General features: G+C 43.5%; 1 long non-coding RNA gene across 3 annotated transcripts in view; it reads left to right on the top strand.

The window, feature by feature from the left end:
• LOC148316662 (uncharacterized) overlaps positions 1 to 18,237 on the top strand; it is a 36,327-nt gene that overhangs the window by 11,755 nt on the left and 6,335 nt on the right. For 2 of the 3 annotated variants that reach the window (XR_015840208.1, XR_015840209.1), the window contains exon 5: positions 14,335 to 14,501. This is a non-coding gene — a long non-coding RNA (uncharacterized LOC148316662). Of the gene's footprint in view, positions 1 to 1,254; positions 1,398 to 14,334; positions 14,502 to 18,237 lie in introns of those variants that run through there. The other variant, XR_015840210.1, reaches the window with a different exon arrangement.

Genomic DNA, 18,237 nt, shown 5'->3' with positions numbered 1-18,237 from the left:
ATTTTCAAATAACAGCATATGGGTGCTGGTGTGACGGTTTTGGGTTACAGGCGAAGGTGGGCAAACGGATTTGCATCACGCTTGTGCCGCACCAGTTTTATTGTTTTTTTTGGGGTGTGTCATTAATCGCTGCTTGACAGGGTTGTGTGTAAAAAAAAAAAAAAAAACAACAACAAAAAGCAGAACAATCAGTCTTCCGTGTTTTTCAGTTTTCCGAAATCTGTTTGAGCAATTATCTCCTAAAGCTACTGCTTCCGATTTATAAAAAAAAAAAAAAAAAGTTGTTTCTTTTCCCTTTCTTTTATTGAAGCTTATTTGACATGCCCACCTGGCTTGGCCACATCATATTAAGTCAGCAGGCCTCCGTCGAGCGGGGTTCGGCGAGATGGTTTTCGCAGCGCCTCCGTTTGAGCAGCACACCCCCGCCTGCGGAGCGGCGAGTGGTGAAGGGTGCACCACGGTCCACTGCGCCCACAAAATCACCGCAGTCAGCACGTCTGCGCGAGGGAGCGGCTTTGAGAAAAGCAAAGCCTTCGCTACCAATGCAACAATGAAACGTCTTTTTTTTTTTTTATTTTCTTAACCTCGGGGACCTTCAGCTCAGTTGGAACCGAGCGAAGGTGACGGCAGTTTGCAGTGAACTCGCTTCAAGGCGGAATTATTGAAGCCTCGGGACTTTGCAGTCGTCTATCTGCTGACTGAATTGAAATCCAACATTTTTTTAAAGCAATCCAGTCATTTTTACTAAAGCTAGTCTTGTAAAACTATTTTTTTCCCCTCAGGAGGGGACATAAGGAGTTGCAATTATTCAGTTCTGCGTCCCAGTTTTGTGGTTCCCGAAAAAAAAAAAAAACGCAAGCTAAATTTTATGAATGAGACACCACAACAGGCTAGCATAGGATGTTGACGCATAGAACGATAACAAAATTTCAACTATCCACACAAGTGCAATCATGTGGTGCAAGGCCAATGTGACTTTCCAATTTGTCCCCAGATTGTTGTTCTTTAAATCATAATTTTGAACAAAAACAAAAAAATCAACGCACGCATAACGCCATTATTCTATGATAATCCATCTTGTTCAGGTCTGCAGAGCCACACCGCATTAAAATCACAATTTGTTTGACGATGACATCATACGACTTGAATTGATTAGCCTCATGTTTTTTGGCACGGGGGGGGGAGCGTCCAAAACTGGCAGGCCATTTGTGGCCGTAAAAAAAAAACGCAGCCATTTATGTGTCCATGCTGTAGGTAAGAAGTGCTGTCGTAAGAGTCCCCCTCTGAACTTTGCCCTGGCGTTGAGGGAAGCGACACCATTTGCTCCTCTGCTGCTCCATGACCTTCCAAGACCTGGACCCGCCACCCACCTAAAGCCAAGTGCTCTCAACAGGTCCCACAGTTCTTGCAAATGTATTCGTCCACAAACTTTTTCGATGTAGGGCTCTCTAAAATTTTCAGAGAAACAACAACCCATACTGGAAAAAAAAAAACTCATGAAATAGGCATAATTAATACATGACACACAGACTAGTTAAGTGGAGGTGGGGGGGGGGCATTACAAGTCTCTTGCAGAGGGCAGCCTTCACAAGCCGTCAGCGCGCCACCACATCCCATATGCAGGTGCGCCATAATAGAAGAAGGGAGAGGGGTTGGCGGGAGCCAAGCCAAAAGAAGCAAGCCTTTGGTGCCGTCTGGTGGCAAATTTGGCATTTAAAAAATAACACAAAAAATGTGAAGAGGTGCAGTTTTCAGGTGACAGTAAGTTAAAAAAAAAAAAAAAAAAAACATGAATAGTTGAAGTGTCAGATATTTTTTTTTGCAGAACCCCAAATTGACGTTTGAGGACCACTAGGGGCCCATGCGCCTGAGGTTTAGCACCACTGTTACACTTTCTGTAACTTTGCGCGACGTGCATCAACTTCAGAGAACCTCACATTCACAACGATGAAAGGTGTTCAGGGTGCTCTGGTTGGCCTTGCTTTTTCTCCCCCCCCTCTGCTTGGCGAGTGTGTTGCTCAGCGTTTTGGCACCCGCATCTCCTGTGGCCGCAGTTTGAGCATAAGCACATTACAAATTCACACATTGGCCCCCCACCTACTCCCCCAACTCGTTCTCTGCTTTATTGCCCCCACATCTGATGTGGCCGCAACACCGCTACAAAGAGGCTGCCAGGCAGGGGGCGCCGGTGAGGGTTTCTTCTTCTTTTTTTTTTTTTGGGGCACTCTAGTAGTAAAAAAGGTGAGAATTTCCTAATGTTAAAGACTCTGGTGTGTGTTGCCACATCTTTTCATCTGAACATTTTATGTCATATTTAAGTCGAGGACTTGCATTGAGTTGAACCCTCATCTCATTTTTTTTTTTTTTTGCTGGCCTCAAGTGGCCAGAAATCAATGTATGTGTTTTCTGTTTCGAAAAATGTTTGCAAAGCTCAACTGCGCTTTGTTGCATGATGGATATGATTCTTCCCGCATCATGCAAACCGCCTGGTTTGCTCCATACCATCTACGACTACACACACACAAACGCAGACCCACACCTAGGTCCGCGCCAGAGCAAGATTGACACTCAGTAAAGTTTTACAGGTGCGCCCAGGCGGATAATTAGCCTGTTAGCCGCCACTAATGAAATCTCCACCCATGAAGCCTCAACTGCAGCCGGGGCAGAGGCCAACTTCCTGTTTGGATAGGCGACGCTTTAAAGCAGCACGAGGCGAGTGTGTGTATGTGAGCGTGTGCGCGTCACCGCATGTGTTGAGTGAAAGAAGGAAATTGAAGCGGCTGAAAAGTGCCACAAGGGGCAAGTGGGCGGTCCTTTCACCTGGGGGGCTTCTTTATGGAAACGCACACGTTGGTTACACACCGGCATGCGTATGTCATCAGAGGGGCGGGGCCTCATTTGGCTTTTTGCGTTTACACTCGCAATGACTTAATGATGATAATGTGTATGGCTGCTGGCTTCAACTTGCAGCTGTGCTTGAATTTTTTTTTGTTTTCACGATACGACGCCTGCTTGCTGCTATTTTGTCTTTACTTTTCGCACTTACTTTCTTTGCTTTTGTTTTTCTTTTCCTCCTTTTTTGTCCTTTCTTTGCTTTCACGTCTTCCTCTACTGGATTTTCCCTTCTTTGCCTTTTCGCTTAGTTTCTTTCCCTTGCATTTACTTCCTTTTGCTTCCCTGCTTCCCTTTTTTTTGTGGCTTTCCTTGCGTTATTTTCATCTACTTTCCTTTTCATTTCCCCTCCTTTTTGTTTTTCCTTCACTTCGTTCCCTCTGTCATCCTTTTTTCTTTTCATCCCTCCCTTCTGTCATTCCCCAACATGAGCTGATTAGAGTCTTGATGAGGGTCCTTTGTGAATTCTTGACATGCTTTTTCCTCACGCAAGCTTGTGTCACATAAATAGTCGCGTGCTCACGTGAGCCTGACGGATTGACGAGCGGCCGCGAGGAGCGGTCAGCGGGGGCCTGACCTCCCAACCTTTTGACTGTCCTGCGACAGAGAGATTTTTGTAGCTCCACATGCTAACATCTTATTTTCGACAGTGGGGAGGTCGTTAACGTCTAGCACGCTTTTATCTGCGACATTTAACATGCCAACATGACACTTTATTATATCCATCAAGGTCAAAAAGCTTTTTGCTGTTTTAGATTACATTTTTAAATCCCCTCGCAGAAAGCAGAACGTTTAATTTAAATTTAATTTATAGCTATGATATTTCAGGAAAAACTGTCACCTGTTGCTGAACCTCAATTCTTGACTATTACTAAATCGCTTCTTCTGAGGTTATCTTGATTGCCAATGAGCTATGAAGTTGACTTGATCACCTTTGGTTGGTGAGTTAGCAGCGACGTCCGACATGAAGAATGAAGTCAACAAAACATGATAGAGGGCTAAATACACTTGACATGTTTGTAATGCACGTTACTGCCATCCACAGAACTGAAGTGGAATTCTCAAAAGTCCCAAAAACATGTTGAGCGTCGCTTTGCCTTGGCAAAAGCTCTCTCCGTCCGGCCGCCACCTGACTTGTGGCGCTGAGCGCGCTAACGAGCTTTACGTGCGTCACCGCAAAACAGGCAAGATGAAAAAGGACTTTCTACGAATAGCCCGAGAGAATGAAGTGTGAGATGGAGAAAGGGAAGACGCGGAAGAAGAAAGCCGAAGAAGCAAACATGACGCCAATGGGAACTTTAGGATCGCAAACCTTCTAATGACAATTTCAGATGTCGCACTTAAAAGGAACGAGGCGTGTGCGCTCGCGTGTGTGTTTCTTTAATTGTGATCTGTAGCAAGTTAAAGGTTTTGTAGCGTTAAAAAAAAAAAAAAAAGATCCTTTCCATTCCTCTCTCGTCTTACTTCCTTTTCTTTCCTGCTTTTCCTTTCTTTTTTTCTTGATCTACATATCAAAACAAAGTGCATTCATGTCGGTCCAAACTTCTGTGATGTGTGATTGTCACATGTGCGTCTTTGTATTGATGCCAATACCCTCTTTAAAGTCGAGATGTTGGGAGCGAAACGCCTGCAGGCCCAAAATATCTCGTTCATGTTTATAAAGATTCGGCCCATTTGGGGGGGAAGGCCCGTAAAACGCCGAAGCGTTTGGGACCAATCTGGATCGTGTCTGTTAATGAGCTTCACCAGAGAGCTGACTTCCCTTTGAAGGATCGCCCCGTTAAAATGTTTCAGATTGTTCCTCGCCGTTTGCGTTCCGAAATAACCCAAAACCTCCCGACCGCAAGTCCACATAAAGTTAAGCGGGCGAGGAAGCCAGCGAGCCGGATGGGATTCGCACACACTGACCGCCGCTTTTCAGGCTTTGCGTTCGCATAGCGGAGAAGTAAAGAAACACCAAATAACTATTTGGATCATCAGCACTTTTAAAGTGAGGCGACGATTAAAAGCGACCGTCGCGTGTGGGATTTAATCGGGCAGGAGATTGCCTTAATGGCGAGCGTTTCATGTGGCTGTTCGGGCGTTTTTGGTTTTTTTTCTCCACCGACTTATTGTATTTTCTAAAGCGATTCCGCTTGGGATTTCCGTTCTCTACTTCACAATGGTGGATCATCAGGGCTAGCAAGACCTTCTCTGATGGCCTAAACACTGTCACAAGCACTAACCTACATTTAGAACCTAAATTCTAATACAGTTGTGCTTTGGGATAGTAGTGACACGAGTTTTCCAAGATATGAGAGCAAAAATTTCAGAACTGGCAGTGAGCTCAACTCAAACCACTTCACAACAAGTAGCAGTTTGGCGTCGTGAATAAATCTTCAAAAAAGAGGCTTCAAGCTGTTTAATGCTACACCGCCAAAACTGAACATAACAAACAATGACAATAAAACATCTGTTAGCTTCATACTAACTTAGAGTTGGAACTGTCATAAACGGGCTAATAAATAGCATCTATGAGGCGGTGATATAACGCTTCAACAAACAGAAATTGGAACACAAACGCTGCAGTAGACGCATGTAGACACACAATGTAACAATGCACACAGGCGTTTATTTTTATCATCGGCGGTGGCCAACTCATGCACGCAAGGGGAAACCGTACGGAATTCATCTTGACGCACAAAAGATTTCATTCTTCACATTCGACTTAAATATGCCACTGGCACTGTGTTTCCTTGTCATTCTAATAAGGTCAATGCTTTCAGAATGTGTAAAGTAAAACATTTAACATTTAATAAACAGCATACCTGGTGAGTATGATGTTTTATTTTGCAAATGTTTTTTTTTTTGTGTTATTAGATAAATGTTGAATGTGAGCTGGTTCAGATGATGGACATGGCACAGTTGTGAGCTGTTTTATTGTGTTTTAGAGTAGCGTTGCTGGATTATATAATTGTGACATGATGGTGGACAAGATTGGGAAAGTCCCTTCCAATACTGCATTTGAGTGAAGTGGCAATTAAACATGGCCAACACATGATGGAATTTATGAGATTTTTGAGGTTGCTAATCACCACTTTAGAGAATCTTTTATGACCATTTTCTTTTTAAACTATTCATGTCAGCGACCGCTTTATTTCCTGAGGAGAATCAGAGAGGGCTTCCCTCCCTGAATTTCATGCATCCTCCCGGCGTGTCTGAGAATAACCAGCTTTGGTCTTTTTATCGGGACATGTCAGCTCTTCAAACATGTCCGCCGTGGACTCCCCTCCCTTTCCCCTGTCTCCCTCCGACTCTGTCTGTAAAATTATTAAAAGACGCCTTGAGGTCGGTAACACCTCCCGCTAGATTTTTGGGGAAAATCTCCTAACATGATGCACAGGTTCCGGGGTTGACACCGTATTAGGAACACTTCCACCATCTCATAAGATTCACTATAAAAATTGTGCATTAACAACCACAGCATGAAAAAAATGGTGGGAAGAATTTCAAACTGTATTTGAAAGTGCCTGCAGGACAGGAACAGAAGGGGGCATTTGAAGGCGCTTCTGGATCGCAGAAAGAACTACCTGCCTTCAAATTTATCTTTTGAGAGGGATGCAGGATATTAGCAGTGTTGTCCCTGAAAATCAGGAGAAGGACATATCTGATGGAGTGTCAGACAGCTTACAATTGAACTGCCTTCAATTGTAGTGATGAATCTGCCAAAAGTTAAAGAAGACTGCATTTGGACAGGAATTGAGATGGTTTGGCCTTTTGCCTTCATTTGTAGCCAAATAGGATAGTTTGTGGTATTGGAAATCAAGAGAAGGTTGCATTTGAAGGAGCCTTGAAATACTGTCGGAATTGGGATAGCCTTCCTACACTGTAGCCTCTGAAGGATGCAGCATTGTAGTATCAGTCTTCCAAAAAGTGAGGGAAAAGTAGGTGGCATTTGAAGGATCCTTGGAGAGTTGGGATGCGTGAATCAGGAGCGAATTGGCCACAAATGTCTGAAGAAGGCCTTTAACAAGACTGAGCAAGAATTAATCAGCCTCATATGGTGTCCTTATCTGCCTTCAATTGTAGCATTTGTGAAATCCAACCCCTAAATTGAACCAAAGTTATGAATCGTCAGACTATATCCTGTGCTGTGATTGGCCATCGGGTTCACATCTAGACAAGCTCTTTTGCTCTCCGCAACTTTATCCGGGATGGAGCCGTGTTGTCGTTCCTTTTCCTCCTGCTATCTTCCACTTATTTGTCTTCCGGCCCCTCCGTCTCGCTGTGTTTATGCAATCGCTGCTTACTGGCCCAGCTTGTACGTAATCGAGATAAGAGCAAAGACGGCGTTAAAGCATGAACGAGCAGTGGAGGAGTCCGTTATCGCATTAATGAGGAGAAGTCTTATCAAATTTATGAGCGCTGGAGTCGGCGAGGCTCATCATTCTGCCGCTATGAGACAAGCAGTGAAAGAAGTCGAGATGGGGGGGTTGAAGGACCCCCCCCTCGTCATAAAAGACCTTATTGATGGATTATTCTATTAAAACACACACTCCGTGGACTCTTGAGTGTTTTCTTATGACACCGATACGCCGCACTTCAAACGGCGCTTCCGCTGTGGTTTTCCTTCTCGGTGGTGCTCCATCCTGGCCTTCGGAGAGTGCAGGAAGTGCATCTCACTTTTAAAGAGCGCCGCTTGCTCAGATCAGGACGAAGGTTCCGTGCCAGACTGCAGGAAACGTCAAAGAGTTGTGTATGTTTTATAAGAGGTCTCGTCTGCTTCCTGGTTGAGGACTTTGACTCTCTGGGTGAAATCACAAATTTTTGAATTATCCTAAATATGTTGGGAACTCAAGTCGGGGTTATAAGATTTGAAGGCGACCTCTTCTGCTTTGACTCTACGACCTCTGACATCATGAAGACTATGAAGTCCTTTTCACGTGGAACGTGTGAAGTAACATTTTCTGTCATCACCATAATCAATAATAGTTTGACACAAACACGCTTTTAATAACTCTTTGTACCTACTTCAGAATTAGCAACGTGCCGAGCTTTTCGCCATGACGGGTCATAAATCAAGCGACACTTACTCCTCAAGTACGTGACAATCGCTATCAGGTCAGACGCCGATGCCCGAGGACGTGACGGAGACACTGGACAGAGACCGCGGCTTGATTTTTCTCACCCTCTCCAGCGCTTTAGTCGCTCGATAAGCGCTCGTAGCCGGCAGATACGACGAGCACCCTGTCAGCTTCGTCAACACTTTGAAACGACGCGAACGGTGCATTAAGCGGCGGGTACTTGTGTTTCTGGAAGAGTTACCAAGTGCGTGAGGCAGCTATATTTATATGATGATGCTCCTCTTTATTTATTTATTTATTTTAAGAGCTTCATCAAAAGAATGGCGATGAAAACACAAGCTCTCTGGTCAGGGTAGTAAAATTTAATCTAAAGCAGCAGCGTGTCGGCGCATTTCCGCATCTCGTCTTCTGATTCTGTTCTGATGAACAGCTGATAGTGCTTATGGTTGATTTGCAAGCCCCCCCACCCTCCCTCCTACCTAATCCCTCATCCCAGCTCAAAACTTTCTCGCACGCTGTAAATCTGACTAATAAGGCCTCGGAGCGCCTGGCAGGCCTGTTCCATTTCACCGTGATAAATAAGCGCGCGGATGAAATCCAACTCACTTTCGAACCAGGCAATGAATTGACTTTAGCACAATATATTTAGTGACTTTTCCAAGGTACATGCTTTCAATTCACAAATATTTTGGTAGCAGACATCACTAAAGTCGGACTGAAACCTCTATGACAATATTTGCAAACTTTTATTTTTTTTTATATTTCCAGTAATTTAATAAAATATTGTTCAGTCCAAGACGTGTATTTTCATAAATTGGTGGTCCAGCTATAGTGTTGAAAATGGCTTGGTGTCATTGACGAGGCAATGTTAGTGGTTGAGTACGTTTGTTTATTTATTTATTTTTATTTATTAAATCTCCATTGCTCATTCCCATATATTCTTAGTACCATAAAGTACATAAAATAACTGTTGCTCCTGCAGGGGCAAAAACAGTTTTAAAAATTGCTTTGAATAATACCATTTTCATTTGCTGTTTTCATTAAAAAATAAAGGGGGGATCATTTAAAATCGAAAAATGGAGATTTTAATTTTAAGGCCAATTTGCCCAACCTTCCTTTATAAAAAAAAAAAATTAAAAAAAAAGTGATCCCTGCAGGAGTCTCAGGCATCCAGTTTTTAATTTTTAATTTTTTTATTTATTTTTATCTCGGCTCTCATTGCAAGGTCAGCGACGGGCTAAACTCTGGACTGGCGGCCGGTTCTGCTTTTCCTCGCCACCGCCGCCTCGTCTCCCAGGTAATCGGCTGATTACCGAACCCGGAGACAGACGTCTGACGGAATGTCCTCACCCCCGCGGGCTCGTTAATTACTCAGTGCGAAACGCGAAAGCATCGGCGGCGGGCGCTTATCTCTCGCTTGGATGACGCTTGCGGCGATACGCTGGCCTCTGGCAGGCCCGGGGAGTAGCAGTGGTGTGATAAGCATGCTGGGAGAATGCGGAGGGGAGGGAGACTCACGAGCACCCCTCTTGAGTTACACTTTTCAGACTCAACAGAACTCTTTGCTTCAATCGCTGATTATTCACTGGTGGTTTAAGAAAAAATAAAAAAAATAGCATGGTAGTCCGTAACAGTTACTGATTAAACTCTGGCGTCTATTTTATTTATTTATTTATTTTTTTAACATTCTGAAATGTCCTACACACAAACGTAAGCACACACAGTAGCCAGCGGTGCTATAGTGACCAGGGTGAACGTGGGATTTTTTTTCAGGTCCACTTGTAGAGGAAGTTTTGCTCCATCTGCCATTTCCCGGTCCACCAAGCGTCGCCTCGGGCCATAAACATTACATCGGCCGTTCACGTTTTTTTGGGGGGGGGTCAGTAAAAAGTGCTGTTAATTCAATATTTCAGTTCAGCATTGCTGCTCTTGTAAAGTAAAACCCAGAAGAAATCAAACTACTTTACGTGACACTCGTCAACAAGGTATAGAGAAGTATTAGCAAAACAATTATTACTGTAAAAGTCAATATTAGACAACTAAAACAAAAGCATAATGCAAAAACAGAACGTGAACAGAAATAAAATAGATGGAAATGCTCAAATATGAGGACCAGAATCTTTGGAATAAATGCAAAATATTGGCCACACAGCATCTGCTAATGTCTTCTGTATCCCCCGCGACCTTGAATTGGATGTTTGGTGACGCTAAGTTTAGTGTTTACTCTGCCGTCTGAAATTAGCCCGGCCGCAGGACCAACTAATTCAAACGAGCTCCTTCTGAAATGGACGCCCTCGTTAAAAAAACAACAACAAAAAAAAAAGCAAGACATTCTCCGGTTTCCGCTCGCGCCGCCCTCCTCTCTCTGATCACGGTGCTAATCACAAGCGCTCGCCTTGCCATGTTTAGTGTTTACGACGCCGCATTCGCACACGGCCACAGATGCGTGCCTGACGTTTGGGCGCTTCGTTTCAATTGACAGGTTAGCACATGTGGAAGAATATTTTGGGATTTTATAGCAGAGCATCTTTCACTAATTAAGTCTACTCGGAAAGTAAATTCATTTTTGTTTGTTAGCTTGATGCTAACTGGCTGAATTTACATGACCTCAAGGTTAGACAAAATATGGTCTGCGGGCTACTTACGGCCCACTCCGTTCTTTTACGCAGACCACCGAGTGTTCAAGTCGATTTGTGGAAAGAACTATATTCATCTGAAGCCTGAATTGTTCCTTCGTCCACGTTTGTGTGTGTTTTTGTGAGATACATAGGCAGTGAAATTACAACCTGTGGGTTCAGGGTTCAAGGCCAGTTACTCACTGCAGTGTGTGCATTGAAGGGCTGTGTGCTGGACTGATGAAACGTTTTGTGTTCGGGAGGACAGTGGAAGGGTGTTGGGAGGGTGTTTTCACGGACGGTCGGGCGTGTGACGGAAGACGTTCATGAGGAATTTGGATTTCCACGCATTGGGAAAACAAACCAGCGGCAAGACGAAGAGGCGGCATGGGAACGTCTTGTCCGCCCATCTGGAGGAGATTGTCGGCAGCGCCACTTGTCATGACTCACAATTAAACTTTATTTTGAGATCTCAACTCAAGAATTCTGTTGATTTGCATTAAGACATGACAAAGGCTTTTTTTCTCGCTATTGGTAATTGTCGACTGTGGGGGGAATTTTTAAAATGCAATATATTTTTCACAAACATCCTTTTTCCAATTTCAAATCCTGTCCAGGATTCATGACATTTTTTGATCTGAGATTTTTACGAGTGGAGCAGAGGTGTCATTCCTATAACTTCATTCCCAACTTCCCCTGGACTCTTTTGGACCTCCAGATGTTGATGTGTGAAGTCCCATATATCTATATATATTTTTTTCCTTTCGTATAGAACCCATAATACATTGCACATTGCCCCGTGAGTCACCGAAGTGTGATGGACATGTGGAAAGGCGGTGGGAACGTCAGAGAGCAAAGAATCATAAAAGAGGCCATGACGTTGTTTTATTTCAATTACCGTGTGCATGTGTGGATTGAGATGGAGTGTGAAGCGTGTTTATTTGGTCATGGGTGTAAAGCGGATGGAAAGGTGTGGGCAGCAGCAGCACTGGGAGATGTTATCACACACACACACATGCGCACACCCCGGTCAGTCCTGGGGTGGTTCTGGCTCATGCTACATTAGCATCCGAATGGCGTGTCCTTCCCTGCTGCGAAGACGGTCGTGGGAAATGGAGGCAGACAGGAAGTCATTTAGGTGCATACCGAATTTTGGATGTAATAATAATAAGAATAAAAAATATATACCGGTAATATATATTTGTCTTAGTAGATATGGTTTTGCGTTAGCCGTGCGTAACAAAGTGAACTCTCGACAATTTTTAAATCCCCATTTGCAGGTTTTAGAATGTAACTAAAACTACTAAAAAAATAAAATAAACAAAATATATAATAAAATCAAATGTAAAAATATATATATTTGATTTTGTGATGTAAAAAATTTCAGTATGCATCAAGATGTCCCGTCAGTTTGACAGCAAACAGCAGCGTGAGTCCAATAGAGGCCTGTCGACTATTGGCTATTTTTTCCTGTTCGCAGCAAGTCTTGGTCGCAGGTAATGTTTGTAATTACATGCCCATATTAAAAATGTTAAATGTTTGTGTTGCCCTTTCAAAAAAAAAAAAAAAAAAACGACAATGCCTTAGTCCAGACTAGAGCCAGGAAGCAAAAGAAGCGTCCTCACGTTGCCATGTTGCTACTTGTGGAACCAGTGACGGTGCTTCCTCGTCTTCCTCCCGGCCGACCGCATCTGATGCGATGAAAAGTCCTGATAGTCTCGCCTCGCCGCCGCGGTGCATGCTCGAGTGCATGGACACAGATTATCCACGTCCTTTGGCGCCCGTCTGCGGCTCCAGAGCTGACGGCGTGTCACTCGGTTGCTGACAGCAGAGGGGGATATTCATATTTGGGAGTGAGTTTTCATTTTTTTTTTTTTTGTCAGGATTACGTAAAAGGGATTTAATTTTCATTTTCTAAGAACAGTTAATATATATATATATATATAAATATATATATATATATATATATATATATATATATATATAAATATATATATATATATATATATATATATATATATATCTTAAGGATGAGCCATGGAAACCGAATACCAAGGCTCTGAATATATTTCTTTTTTTTTTTTTCTTTTTTTTTTTTTTTATATTGCAACAAATGTTGGTCCCAAAAGCTCATGAGCTATGTGTGCGTGCGTGTGCCCACATGGTTTTCCCGTCGGACTTTTACACCCTTTTGCTGTGTAACCAACCATCTGTTCTGTTCTCGATTTGTGTGTTTAAGAACCATTTACAGTATTTCACCACCACCCCCACAACCTCCTCACACACCCTCATTCACCACCATGCGCCCCTCATCCCCCAATAAACACCTGAACATCAATGCCCCCTACAGAGAAAAACTTTCCAACCTCATAAATTGAAACAGGCTTTCAAAATTGTTTTAAAATGTCATGTCATGCCGCACGTACTAACAATGCACACTTCGTCCTTGACGCCTTCACACCTGTATGGCAAACACTAGCCTATAGCTTTCTTTAAGAAACGACTCAGTTTTCTACTTTATCAGCCTCCAGCACACGGTGAAAGCTGATTGGTCGCCTCCGTGATGTGAGGGTGCGCGTGTGTGTGTTGTGTTTAACAGGCAGGCCCGTTTCCGCTGCTTGTAGCGTGGATGTTTTTGTCTGCTTTAAAGCCCCCCCCCCCCTGTGGAAATCCAATCTGTGCTTCCTCCTCCTTCATGGAGTGCAGTCAAAATACACTTGTTTAGGCTTGGTGGATTTTTCAGGCACGTTACCGGGGACGGGTAGGATTTGGGGCAAGGTGGAGAACCTTTTAAGGTGAAGTGATTTCAGCAGATGTTGGACAACCCTTTTTAGCTCAGAGGGTTTGTGTTGTGGCCCACGTCGTAGTTAGTTAATCCGTTATAAACCTCATCATCATAATACAGATACACAACTTCGCCCTGCAAATAAACCAATCCTTTTTTACAAACGGTTGCACACTCCTGTAAGACCAATTGCTACTAAAGACTTTTTAGGCCCCATGTCGTATTTTTCCATAAATAAAAGTAGAAAACTACTCTCAAAAAAATATATATATATTACATTGTACTGTGGCGTCGCCTTGGAAATGATTTTGCAGCCTTCTCCAGGTTGAGATTGGAGAAGCTCTCTGCGGACCGTGACTTTTAGAGGAAGATGCAACTAACTTACCTCAGGTGTCATAGGATGTGTGTATTAGTGCAATTAATGCTAAAAAAAAGAAGAAATTTTGTTTAATCTAGGTCTTTTTTTTTTTTTACATTAGAAAACTTGGCATGAGAAAATAGTTTGCAGACTTTTTCTATCCACTTTCAATCCAGACAGAATTGTATTGATCAATTTTGTACTAGAATCTCACTAAATGCAAGACAAATTACTGCTGATTTGAGACTTTTTTGTCCCTAAATTTACATTTTTCGCAATTCTCTTAGGTGGATGCGCCCGTGTGTGTTTTAATCCCCGTCCTTGTGAGCCGGTCACACGTGTGCACATTTGCCCTTTATGGGCTACAGTAGCTAGCTGCTATGGTGTGTTTGAGCATGTGCTGAGCCCATACAGTAAATCCTGGCCATGCACTGTAATCACTGATCAATAGAAAGTGATCAATCACGCACAAACACGCTTCCATCTGTTCCATGTTGTTTACATGATAACCATTATAAGTGCCAAGTCGCCGCCCCCTTCTACACACACGCACACAGTCTACAGTATGAAGGCGTCATTAATGCAGTGTGCCGGATGTTTCTGTGACCTTTCTCTCTTTAGGCCTGACCCCAACGGATGACCCTGGAGAGGGATTAGGGCCTGATTCGCCTAATTAGCCCCACGACCCCCTCCACACCACCGAGCCCCTCCGACTCACTCGCTTCATTAGGGAGGCCTGCACTCGTCGCAGAAATAGAAAGAATAGCAAAGGAAGTCGTTTGCTGAAGGTAAGTAATTAGTTATTCAGGTTACTTTTAGTTGGATGACATTTTGTGAGGAGCCTTGAATAATACTGCTCAATTCCTTTTTTTTTTTTGCCCGCCTCTTGTTTACTGATATTTATGCGTGCTGACACATCAACAAGTATCCCGCGAGGCGTCAAATCATGAAGTCATCCTTCGAAGGCGTTCGCTAATTGTTTGCACCCGTCAGTGCGTGTGCGTGCGCATGTTGATGTCGTCAGCGTGTCAGCAAAGAGGTGAAGATGATTTAGGATGGCACTCGTCATGTAGAAATTCCGTACTGCTCGTTTTTTTGTTTTTTTCCCCCCTCCCCTCAATGCCAACGTGCGATGAAACGGCGTCTGCTTTGGATTGTCGGGATGAACTCATTAATCTTCATGCCTGTGTCACACTTTCAGCTTCTGAAGAATTAATTTAAAGGCAACATAAGCACATATGGGAAAAGTTTTTACTTTTTATACGAATAGTTGCGTCTCTGGAGTGCCCGCCCAATTTTGCCTCACCTAAAGAACCACTACGGTCGCCAAAGCAAAGCATATAAAAAAAAAAATAGGTAAGCTGAGCTGCGTTGTCTGCACATATTAGCGTTAGCAGCCTTAGCTTCTGATCATTATATTATTCTAACGCTCAACTAAGTTGCCTACGTGGTGGGCCGTGATTGACGGTGCTTCCTGGGTGGTAGCAGGCGGTGACAGCTCCGTCACTACGGCAACAAACACAGCAGGCTGACGAGTGGATCTGCGAACGCCCCTCGGGATCCATCACAACACACATGCACAGATTGGTGTGTGTGTGTTGACTAGGTATGGCAGGATCTCCTGTTGACACCGTCTTCGTGCACACACACACACTGCGGAGCCACCCTCGCTATCGAGCTTCACAAGCGAACACAGTCGGACACTTTGCGTATGAACACGATCGATCACATCATGGATGAAATGTAAATGGAAACGGCCTGTTTCAGGGTCACAATGTTGCAGAACTAAAAAACCTTTATGTGCTGAATGAACATTTTAACTGTTGGAGAAGTTTAGAAATAAGATAACCAACCAGGGCAAGTTAATAATCATGTACCACAGTGACGCCTGAAAATGACATCAATTTTTCTCGAATTATTTAAATGTATCATTTGTTCATCATTATTGTCATATTGTCACTTCCTCCTCCTCGTCTTTTTTTGTATTTGTCTTTCCTCTTTTGGTGTTATCTCCCATCAGCTCGTCCCATCTTTGTTTATTTCAGCGCCGCCGCTTCTGTTTATGTGTCCTTCTCCCTGCGTCCATAAATCGCTCTCTCGTTGGCTGTTGAAGTGTGAGGAATGGCACGTGTGACGTCTCCTCGCAGCTGCTGTCGCTACCACCCGCCTCTGCCAGCGGCAGGCAAAATATACACCACGCCGCTGCACGTGGAAACAGTTTGACCTGCTTTGATGTGCGCCTACTTTGTCCTGCCTTGGAAAAGTCTGGGGGAAAAAAAGATGTTGGGACGTCTGCAGTGTTGTTGTCATCCACACCGCAGACTTTATAAAGTCGCGTGTACCTGTTTTCTTTCGAATGGCTCAGGGCAGTGTGCATGTGTGTAAGTTGAAGTTGGCCTGAGAGCCACTTAACCGGGAAGTACAGTTCACAGCGGTGGCTTAGTGTCGTTTAGTCAGCCACGATGGTCGACTACTGGAATAAGCAAGTTGTGACCTTTTTTTTTTTCCCCTCGCCACATCCTTCTTTTACTCCGACACCTTTCCCGACTTTGAGTCCCACTTTGCTCCTTCACCTCTCCCTCCTCTTCCTCCTCCTCATCTTTCCACCCTCCTCCCATTTAGACTCGACCACCGAATAGTGATCATGTTTGTCGTTTCATCAGCTCTTTGCACCGCTCTGCACTATTGAGATTGATGAGCTGCTCGGCTATAAATGACCTATACACACACATACACACGCATGCACGCATGTATGTGGGTGTTGGGGGGTCACGAGAAGGCTTTGTTTTGGTTACGAAAAATTGAGACAGTCAACCGCCTAATAATGCAAGACTAACTTTTTTTTTTTTTTTTCCGTTGTAAATACTGACTACTGCCACCTACAGGAATGGAGGTTTTCTCAATCATAGAATTATTCAATAAAAACAACTCGTTACCTATCTTATTCTGAATGTCCCTTTAAGTTTGTCTATTTAGTGACAGGTGGGCAAGAGTGAATCAAAGTAAAACTCAATAAAGCTTAAAAGCAGGCTCCTTTTGTTGCAAGTTAAGATTTTATTAACGATGGACGACTTCTTTTTATTTCCCAGTCACTTCCTGCCTGGCTTCTACTTCTATCCAAAGTGCGGTTTCCGCCTTATCCGTCATATCAGCCATCTAAAAATAGGCAAAGCATGCGAGCTGGACAGCCCCAAGAATTTTCGGCTCAGTTGCTACTTGAGTTAAGTCAGCGGCGAACTTGAGCTTTCTGGTCACTTGTATTTATTTGTTAGCTCACTGTAAGGATATAAATGTATAATAGAGCCACTTTTAGACTGCTAATTGAGTGGCTTCATGCTTGTTGTCAAGTAGCTGCCATTAGTCCTGCTTTGTCAAATAATTGCACTGGCATACAACATTAACTTTTGATTTATAGATTTTTAGAGGTGTTTGTTCTGTCGTTAAATATTCCCGGGAAAGCAAAACTCAAGTCACGAGGCTGGTGTTGTTCTGTTTCCTTTACGTCCAGCATGATTTCACTACAAACTCAAGTTTTGTGGGACTTTCGTGGCATGTTTTTCCAAATTCCCAAGACACCTTTGGCATTACTTTCGTTTCAAAGATGACTAGTTAAGGAATGTAGCGTTTTGAAAGCCAGATATCTTACTAGCTAGCTAGCTAGCAACTGTTAAACATGTCATACAGTATCGTCCCAGGTTATCTTAGCAGCGGGAAGTGCGTTGGGCAGGTGTTTGTTTCTAAAATCATCCGTCTTTAAACATTTAAAAAAAAAAAAAAAAACATTATTTGTTTTTCCTCCTTTGTAATATCGAGCCGCAAATCATCGCTTGACTTGCCAACGATTTAACAGCTGTAAAGGATGGCCCTGTGGCTTGAGTTCTTGTGACTGCCATCAAATAGCCGTCGAGTCGTTAATGGCTCACAGAAGCCTGCCCCCCAACACACACACAACACACAACACACACACACGCACAGAGCGTGTACTTAGAGCATGAAGACCTTGATCGTTCCTGCTTGGCAAAATTTTGAGCCGAGCTTGTTGACGTCATTCAATGATACCGTGACAAAAAAAATTGGGGGAGATAGGCATCTCACAAAAATGAAATAAATAAATGAAATACTTAAAGCAGGGGCTCCTGAGACACAACTATTTGTATATAAGTTAATTTTACGCAATGTTTCTCCTTAAAAGCATTGAGTGAATTTTCTTCTGGCTCATTTCATTAATGAATGTGTTCCTAACGCTCATTCATATTTAAAGTGCCTTGAAATCAGTTTAGGCTTGGCACCGTTTAAATAGAACGACATTAAACCACGTTTGTAATTCTACTTTTCTCTGACATGTGCACGTTTCTTGATTCCACACTTGGCTGGAACCTTCCTCCACTGCCCACTATGACCTCACCTGCGGGCTCTTAATGCTCAGTCACGGACCCCGCGGCTGCAAAACCGAGCCTGCCGCATCTGAGGCCTGTAATGCTAATAGGTGCTTCCACGCCAAGCGAGGCTAAAACCGCACAACTG

Source organism: Idiotropiscis lumnitzeri, chromosome 21 (genome assembly GCF_059441095.1).
Source record: "Idiotropiscis lumnitzeri isolate Australia: NSW breed Sydney's pygmy pipehorse chromosome 21, RoL_Ilum_1.0, whole genome shotgun sequence".
Lineage (NCBI taxonomy): Eukaryota > Metazoa > Chordata > Actinopteri > Syngnathiformes > Syngnathidae > Idiotropiscis > Idiotropiscis lumnitzeri.
The sequence above is the reverse complement of the archived record's forward strand: the minus strand, read 5'-3'. Positions and strand labels throughout refer to the sequence as shown.